Genomic DNA, 8,805 nt, shown 5'->3' with positions numbered 1-8,805 from the left:
GGTTTCCCGCAGCTTGGGCCAGTCACTCAAAATTTGTTGGCCTTCGACGAAGGAGCCTGTCCATCTCTAGGAGTTCTCCTGAATTTCCCTATTACTTTGGGAGGCAAAACCGTCTATATAGACGTCTTGGTTACCCAAGGTGTTTTAGACTTTAGTCTTCTCCTTGGTCGCGACTATGTTTACGCCATGGGGGCCCTTGTTTCTTCGCTTTTCCATGTGGTTTGCTTTCCGCACGATTGAAGAATTGTGACTATCGATCAAGTTTCATTCATTAGTCCCCCGATGCCTCCTGTGCCATTTTCGTCACCTCCTAGTTTTCATCCACCGGTTGCATCTGCCCCACCATAGATCAACTACGTGGCCACCTATCCCGTGCCTGGATCCAGTGCTGCCGCTGTCGTGCATAGTGTCCTGGGGGCATTGGGTCCCGATTTCCATGATGTGACCCTTCCACCAGGAATGGCACTCTTGGCTGCCCTGACTTCCTGTTCATTATGATGAAGTTCGGGTGGAGCATAGTTCCTTTCCGATGTCAAGCTCCTTAAAAAATGAAACTAGATTTGGTCCGAGCATAGTTCTTGATCTTCTGTCAAGCTCGTTAAAAAATGACACAAGGGTTATGAGGTTAGTTCTTTTACTGTGTCAACCTCATTACAAAATGAAACAACTCCCTTTCCCAATCGAGTCTTTGCTTAAGATCTCGTAAAATCCAAGTCGAGTCTTTCCAAGATCTCGAAAGTGAACCTTCATTCCATCCACTTTGTTGAATGCAATGAAGCTTGGGGGGCATGCGAGCTTATAACAAGCATAGTTTTTTGTTTCAAGCTTGTGTAAACATGAAACAGAATCCAAGCAGAGTTCTCCATGGTTCAAGCTTGTGTAAAAATGAACCCATACCCGATTTACATCTCGTGATTGCCATTTTTATCGGTTGAATTTTGCTAGATGAGCCTTGGTTGTTTTCATTCCATCGCCGCCATATCTTTGGCCGATCATATGCTTTCACTTGGTTGTTTTTCCTTTCCTGAGTAACCACAGCGATGAGTGGTTTTATTAGCCAGCCTCTTGACCATTACATGTTTTGAGCAGTTCCACCATTGCCGAAACCAGTTGCTGCCCTTTATACCACTCGTTCCTCCAGGATGAGTCACCTTTAAGCTCTTTTCTGACTCGTAAAAAATGAAAAGATTGCCGAGTATTTTTCTCTTTTTGACTCGTTAAAGAGAATAAAAATGGAGGTCTACTTTTAGCTCTTTTCTGACCGTATAAATATGAAAAGATCGCCGAGTTTTTCCTCTCGACTCGTTTAACGTAAATAAGAGGCGGTCGTCTTAAACCCTTTTCTGACCGTGCAAAAACGAAAAGATCGTCAGACCCTTGTTGTTTCAGGTTCGTTAATGGTTACGAAATGACGTGATATTGATCGCTTTTTTTCTTTTTCAGATCGATGTCACTACATATGAAAACTACTCCTCGATCGTAATGATCAGGCGGTTCTTTCGAGCATTGTTTTATACTTTTTCGGGCTCGGGAGACATAACTTTACGAAAAAGGACCCCCCTGGAGTTTTCTTTTCTGTTGTCTTTTTAGACTCTCTAAAGAGGAAAAGACGTCGAGTTCTTCCTTTTTCAGACTCGTTAAAACTTAATGACATTGGATTCCGTCGAAATGACGCTCACAAGCATATGCTATCCACGTCAAGCTTATTAAAAGTAACTGGGGTACTCGCCAGAAATGGTGGGGAAAATGGACCCATAATTATTGTCATGTCGGCAGTATGTCGCTCTTGAACATGGCACTAGTCTAGATTCGTGTCTGGGTGGGGACATCTCATCTTGTTTTACACTTGCCTCTGTGGGTTGGGTTATCCTATTTGACCTCTCATCTGCTCATTGCCTTGTCACCATGACCTCTGCTCATTTGATGTCAAATACTGCCAATTCCACTATCGTGCCGCCGATATGCTCAAGAGAATTTGACCTCTGCAGCATTACAACCTCCTCTGATACCTCACATAATTTTGATTCACCACAACATCCTTCCTCTGTCTCGTGTCACTGATGTGGGAAACACTATGGCCCACCTTTGATCAAGGTCACTTCCTGTCGACTTCAGCTCATTATCCAGGAAGTTGATCTAGAGACTCCCTTCTGGTGCCTTGGAGCCTGCATGCCTCAATGGCAGGTTCTTCGTGTTCGACGAGAGGTTTTCATCATTGACCTCCGATTGAATGATTCTATGGGTGTTCGACACTAGCTTATGTATTTGCATGTCGTAGATTGTACCTATAGTACCTTGAGGGCCATTTTCATTATTGGTGGTACCTCTCGCGTCTGTTAACAGTTTTAATCATTGACTAGTAATCAGACGATGTTCATGCATGTTCGACTTCAACTCCTGTATTTACATGATTGGACTTGTACTCTGTTTGGGTCGAGATGGAGCGCAAGACCCTGGATTTTGTCTGTTGGAATCCAGGCTGCGATTTGTGGCTTATTATGATCATTACATGACTCATTCATTGGATGGCTGCGACCATGCCTGAGTCTCTATATCGATCCTCACTGGATGGTTGCGCCCATACCTTGGATCTAGATTATTATGTACTCTGCTATGGATGGCTGCGCCCATACCACATATATCATGTACTTGAGATATCGGTTATACTTCTTTACGCAGGTTCTCCAGAGGCCGTGTTTTCAGTCATGCATGTTCTTGTAAATCATTTCACCCCTCTCTCTCTCGGGCCTCATGCTTTAGGGGGCATTCGTTACACAGCAATTTGTCACCGTCCCTGTTACCCCTCGCCCGCACACTAGAGGACTCATTCCAGGACCTATGAGAAGTGACATGACCTGAAACCACTTGCATCATATTCCTCTAAGTATGAGCTTCATTTGCCCTGAAGACATCTCCTGCAAAATACCCATGAAAACAACTCTTTTTGCATTAGTGTAGGTCCACAGTTCACTGCCTGTGCCAATGAGGGAAATCCTATAAAAAGGGCGCGCCATTGGTGCTCTGTCCCAGATTCGCACTCGCGCCGATCGAATTGAGTAAAGTTTTTAACCAACAAGCTTCCGAAGGTTCTCTTCAACCCATTCACCAACTGAATCTATGTTGAGCTAGGATGGTTTGGCTTCGAATCTCCATAGAAGGGAAAGTGGTTTGCCACCTTTCATGGAAGTTTCCAAATGATAAAGCCAATCCCATGAATAATGTGGTTGATCCTATCTCTTTCTTCTCTATCTATAAAAGCTTGCCTCTATGCCTTGAGCAAGCTAGTTACAGTATTTCTAGTTTCAGCAGAGTGATAGAGATTTTTGAAGCTGCAAGAGCCTTCTTTCACCCATAAGGCCAAATCTAAGTAAGGAGATTCTTGTCACCCAAAGAGAGAGAGGCTTGTTCCTCATCCCAACGAGCTTTGCAAGACTTGTGTAGCTGACTACCCATCCAAAGGAGGATTTGACGTCAGAACAATGGTTGTATTCTTCTTTGTTATTTATTAATAATAGATGACTATCATTATGGTTCCACTCTCATTGTTCTATGTTTGATGTTGAGTTATATATTTTTTGACTGATATATAATTGCATCTACTAGATTTTATGCTTGTTTTCGTGTTGCTCTTTGCATGTGCAGGTGTCCAATCACAGAGATCATGGGGATCGTGACCAGCCAAGGTGAAGAAACGAGGGCGATATCTCTTCTACGAACACTAGCGTTGGAATCCAAGTAAGTTCTCACCATCCACTTTTTATTTGAAATTAGGAACTTGCGTGATAGCATTGTGTGATTGTTGCTAGACCCAGTCTGGGCTAGTAGGGATCGTCTATGTCCGCAAAGAGGATTTACCTCCACAACATCCTCGACCAAGATGCTTCACGGTCACGGTTTGCAAATGACACGGGCCCCTTGGGGCGACAAAGCGACGCCCCTACTGCGGGTCGAGATACAGTCGAAGAGTGACATGCAACGCTTGTAGCGTGGATTCTGAATTAGAGGCGTTCAGTCATAATCTGACACACGGTAGCTTCGCGCCACTGGCTTTTCAACCAAGCATGATGACCAATTGTGTGAATCAATGGTTCCTCTTGTACTAAGTTGAATTACTATTGCGGTGCGGTTCATCAGTAGGGTTAAAACTAACCCGTCTCACGACGGTCTAAACCCAACTCACGTTCCCTATTGGTGGGTGAACAATCCAACACTTGGTGAATTATGCTTCACAATGATAGGAAGAGCCGATATCGAAGGATCAAAAAGCAACGTCGCTATGAATGCTTGGCTGCCACAAGCCATTTATCCTTGTGGTAACTTTTCTGACACCTCTAGCTTCAAATTCCGAAAATCTAAAGCATCGATAGGCCACGCTTTCACGGTTTGTATTCGTACTGAAAATCAAAATCAAATGAGCTTTTACCCTTTTGTTCCACACAAGATTTTTGTTCTCGTTGAGCTCATCTTAGGACACCTGCATTATCTTTTAACAGATGTGCCTCCCCAGCCAAACTCCCACCTGACAATGTCTTCCGCCCGGATCGACCTGACGAAATGTGCCTTAAGGCCAAAAACAGGGGCAGTGCCCCATCTCCGCCCCACCGAATAAGTAAAATAACCTTAAAAGTAGTGGTATTTCACTTGCGCCGAAAACGGCTCCCACTTATTCTACACCTCTCAAGTCATTTCACAAAGTCAGACTAGAGTCAAGCTCAATAGGGTCTTCTTTCCCCGCTGATTCTGCCAAGCCCGTTCCCTTGGCTGTGGTTTCGCTAGATAGTAGATAGGGACAGTGGGAATCTCGTTAATCCATTCATGCGTGTCACTAATTAGATGACGAGGCATTTGGCTACCTTAAGAGAGTCATAGTTACTCCCGCCGTTTACGCGCGCTTGGTTGAATTTCTTCACTTTGACATTCAAAGCACTGGGCAGAAATCACATTGCGTCAGCATTCGCAGGGACCATCACAATGCTTTGTTTTATTAAACAGTCGGATTCCCCTTGTCCGTACCAGTTCTGAGTCAACTATTCGACGCCTAGGGAAAAGCCCCTGGTAGGGGGCATTCTACGCCTGTAGCCCAATCGGCACACGACTGCCCACCCTCGCCACAAGAGCAGCTCGGGCAGACTGCTGACAGCCCACGAGTTGAGGGCGCAGACCCCTAGGCCCAGCCCTCAAAGCCAATCCTTTTCCCAAACTTACGGATCCGTTTTGCCGACTTCCCTTACCTACATTGTTCTATTGACCAGAGGTTGTTCACCTTGGAGACCTGATGCGGTTATGAGTACGACCGGGCATGAACGATACTTGGTCCTCTATATTTTCAAGGGCCGCCGAGGGCACACTGGACACCGTAAGACGTGCGGTGCTCTTCCAGCTGCTGGACCCTATCTCCGGGTGAACCGATTCCAGGGTGGGCAAGCTGTTAAAAAGAAAAGATAACTCTTCTCGAGGCCCCCGACGACGTCTCTGGATTTCCTAACGTTGCCGCCCGCTGCCATGTCCCGGTTCGGGAATATTAACCTGATTCCCTTTCGATGCTCGTGCAGAGTGCACCCTTGATACAAGGCTTCCCCATCTCTTAGGATCGACTAACCCATGTCCAAGTGCTGTTCACATGGAACCTTTCCCCACATTAGTCTTCAAAGTTCTCATTTGAATATTTGCTACTACCACCAAGATCTGCACGGGGGGCCGATCCACCGAAGCTCACGCCCAAGATTTATCAACGACCCTCGCGTCCTCCTACTCATCGGAGCCAGGCAATTGCTCCGACGGTTGAGTATAGGGTGCGCGTTTCAGCGCCATCCATTTTTGGGGCTAGTTGATTCGGAAGGTGAGTTGTTACACACTCCTTAGCGGATTTCGACTTCCATGACCACCGTCCTGCTGTCTTAATCAACCAACACCCTTTGTGGGATCTAGGTTAGCAGGCAATTCGGCAATGTAACTCGACTTTCGGTTCATCCCGCATTGCCAGTTTTGCTTACCAAAAATGGCCCACTTGGAGCTCTCGATTCCACTGCACGGCTCAATGGAGCAGCCGCACCCTCTTACCTATTTAAAGTTTGAGAATAGGTCGAGGGCGTTACACCCTCGATGCCTCTAATCATTTGCTTTACCCGATAAAACTCACGCATGAGCTCTAGCTATCCTGAGGGAAACTTCGGAGGAAACCAACTACTAGATGGTTCGATTAGTCTTTCGCCCCTATACCCAAGTCAGACGAACGATTTGCATGTCAGTATTGCTACGAGCCTCCACTAGAGTTTCCTCTGGCTTCGCCCTACTCAGGCATAGCTCACCATCTTTCGGGTCCCAACAGGTGTGCTCGCACTCGAACCCTTCGCATAAGCTCAAGGTCGATCGACGATGCACCCCCCCAGAGAGGGGATCTCACCCGTCAGCTTCCTTGCACCTCACAAGTTTTCAAACTCGCTGACTCGCACACATGTTAGACTCCTTGGTCCGTGTTTCAAGATGGGTCGAATGGAAAGCCCGCCAACCAACACCACGAGCGCGCAGGTGCACACGGCCTGCCACAAGGGCGCACGCTTCGTTCCTCGACCACTACATCGGCAAACCGATAGGCATTAATCCACCCGCGCTTGTGATGATGCAGCAACCCGTGTTGGTTTGCACCTCAAGTCGAGCGACAGACCAGCCTGAGTCGTTCCACATCCGAGCGAGACGCATCGACAACCTCCATCCGCTTCCCTCCTGGAAATTTCAAGCACTCTTTAACTCTCTTTTCAAAGTCCTTTTCATCTTTCCCTCGCGGTACTTGTTCGCTATCGGTCTCTCGCCCGTATTTAACCTTGGACAAAATTTACCACCCAATTAGGGCTGCATTCCCAAACAACCCAACTCGCTGACAACACCTCGTGATGCGGCAGGGTCCCAGGCCGACGGGGTTGTCACCCTCTTAGGCGCCCCCTTCCAAGGGACTTGGCCCAGGTCCGCCACTGAGGACGCTTCTACAGACTACAATTCAGGCAGCGCTGCCGCCCGATTTTCATGCTGGGCTCTTCCCGGTTCGCTCGCCGCTACTAGGGGAATCCTTGTAAGTTTCTTTTCCTCTGCTTAATTATATGCTTAAACTCAGCGGGTGTTCTCGCCTGAGCTGGGGTTGCAAAGTTGGACCTAAATCTGCCCTACCCCATGGGAGGACAAGAGAGAGCAAAGCAAGTTCGAGCGATGCCACACAAAGTCCGCATCGGCTAACGCCGATTGCCTATCCAAGGGAACAAGATCACTGCTCTCCAACGCACGCCACGAAACATCGCTTGAGGTATTTCAACCGACTGCACCGCACGAGGCATGGACGACCAACTCCTCTGCCCCCTAGCATATTGCAGGGAGCACGTTTGAATGGGATGTGACGCCCAGATAGACGTGCCCTCGACCGAGGCCTCGGGTGCAAATTGCATTCAAAAAATTGATGATTCACGGGATTCTACAATTCACACTAAGTATCACATTTCTCTACGTTCTTCATCGTAACAAGAGCCAAGATATCCATTTCCGAGAGTCGATTCCACGTTTATTACCGAAAAATCAGCCACAAAACTGAATAGGGGCACCCCCCACAACAAATGTAAGGCCAAGGGGCAAAAGGAGGAAAAACGCACCAGAGAAAGAGAAACAAAGGTGTCTAACCCCCTCACAAGGGGAGGCTCGAATAGAGGAAAATCTCCCCCAGCCCCACGCCCTCGCAAAAAGGGGGGAAATGCATGGAACAGTGATCGAGAAGGACTAGGGTGGCCACCCCGGGAGCTCACACTACTTTTAGCCCTTTCCCGAAGCCAGCCCACAACGATTCCCCCTTTTCTCCGTAGAGTTAGGGACCGAAAGGAAGAAAAGGGTAGAAAACAAAGCACAAACAAGGCACAAGCCTCCCAAAGCCCCTTGCCTTTAGCAAAAGGGTGGAACTGAAGGGGACGACGATCAAGAAGGACTAGGGTGGCCACCCCGGGAGCTCGCATTGCGTTTCATCCTTCCGAACACCAATCCACAACAATCCCACCTTTTCTCCATAACGCTAGGGGCCACGAGGAAGAAGGGAAGAAAACAACAAGAGAGAAAGGGATATATTAACCCTGGCTACCGTCTCACAAGGGGAGGCTTCAAATAGAGAAAAATCTTCCCCAACCCCGTGCCTTCGCAAAAAGGGGCGAACTGTAGGGGACGACGATCGAGAAGGACTAGGGTGGCCACCTTGGAAACTCAGCTTTTTGTCCTTCCCGAACACCAATCCACAATAATCCCACCTTCTCTCCTTAAAGATAGGGGCTGAAAGGAAGAAGGGAAGAAAACAACATGAAAGAAAGAGAGATATCGAACGCGTCCATTGGCTCACAGGGGGAGGCTCAAACAGATAACAAGCTTCCCCACCCCCGTGCCTTCCCAAAAAGGGGGGGGGGAACTACAGTGGACGGCGATCGAGAAGGACTAGGGTGACCACCCTCGGAACTCGTACTACTTTTCATCCTTCCTGAACACCAATCCACAACAATCCCACCTTTTCTCCGTAAAGCCAAGGGGCCAAAAGCAAGAAGGGAAGAAAACAACAGGAAAGCAAGAGATATCAAATGTGGCTACTGGCTCAAATAGAGAACAAGCTTCCCAAACCCCGCGCCTTTGGAAAAAGGGGGGAACTGCAGGTGACGGCGATCGAGAAGGACTAGGGTGGCCACCCTGGGAACTCGCACTGCTTTTCGTCCTTCCCGAACACCAATCCACAACAATCCCACCTCTCCTTTGTAAATCTAGGGGCAAAAGGAAGAAGAGAAGAAAAAAACA

The 8,805-nt window shown here is 47.7% G+C and overlaps 1 non-coding gene and 1 pseudogene across 1 annotated transcript; both read right to left on the bottom strand.

Moving 5' to 3' along the window:
• Nucleotides 1-3,954: 3,954 nt before the first annotated feature.
• On the bottom strand, nt 3,955-7,135 carry LOC149139921 (25S ribosomal RNA; annotated as a pseudogene).
• Nucleotides 7,136-7,382: 247 nt separating this feature from the next.
• Nucleotides 7,383-7,536, bottom strand: LOC149139920 (5.8S ribosomal RNA). Its single transcript, XR_016265367.1, has one exon. It is a non-coding gene; the product is annotated as a 5.8S ribosomal RNA (ribosomal RNA).
• Between the last annotated feature and the right edge of the window lie 1,269 nt (nt 7,537-8,805).

Source organism: Pinus tabuliformis, chromosome X (assembly GCF_031772625.1).
Source record: "Pinus tabuliformis cultivar Carrire ecotype Pingquan chromosome X, CPIR1, whole genome shotgun sequence".
NCBI lineage: Eukaryota > Viridiplantae > Streptophyta > Pinopsida > Pinales > Pinaceae > Pinus > Pinus tabuliformis.
The sequence above is the reverse complement of the archived record's forward strand: the minus strand, read 5'-3'. Positions and strand labels throughout refer to the sequence as shown.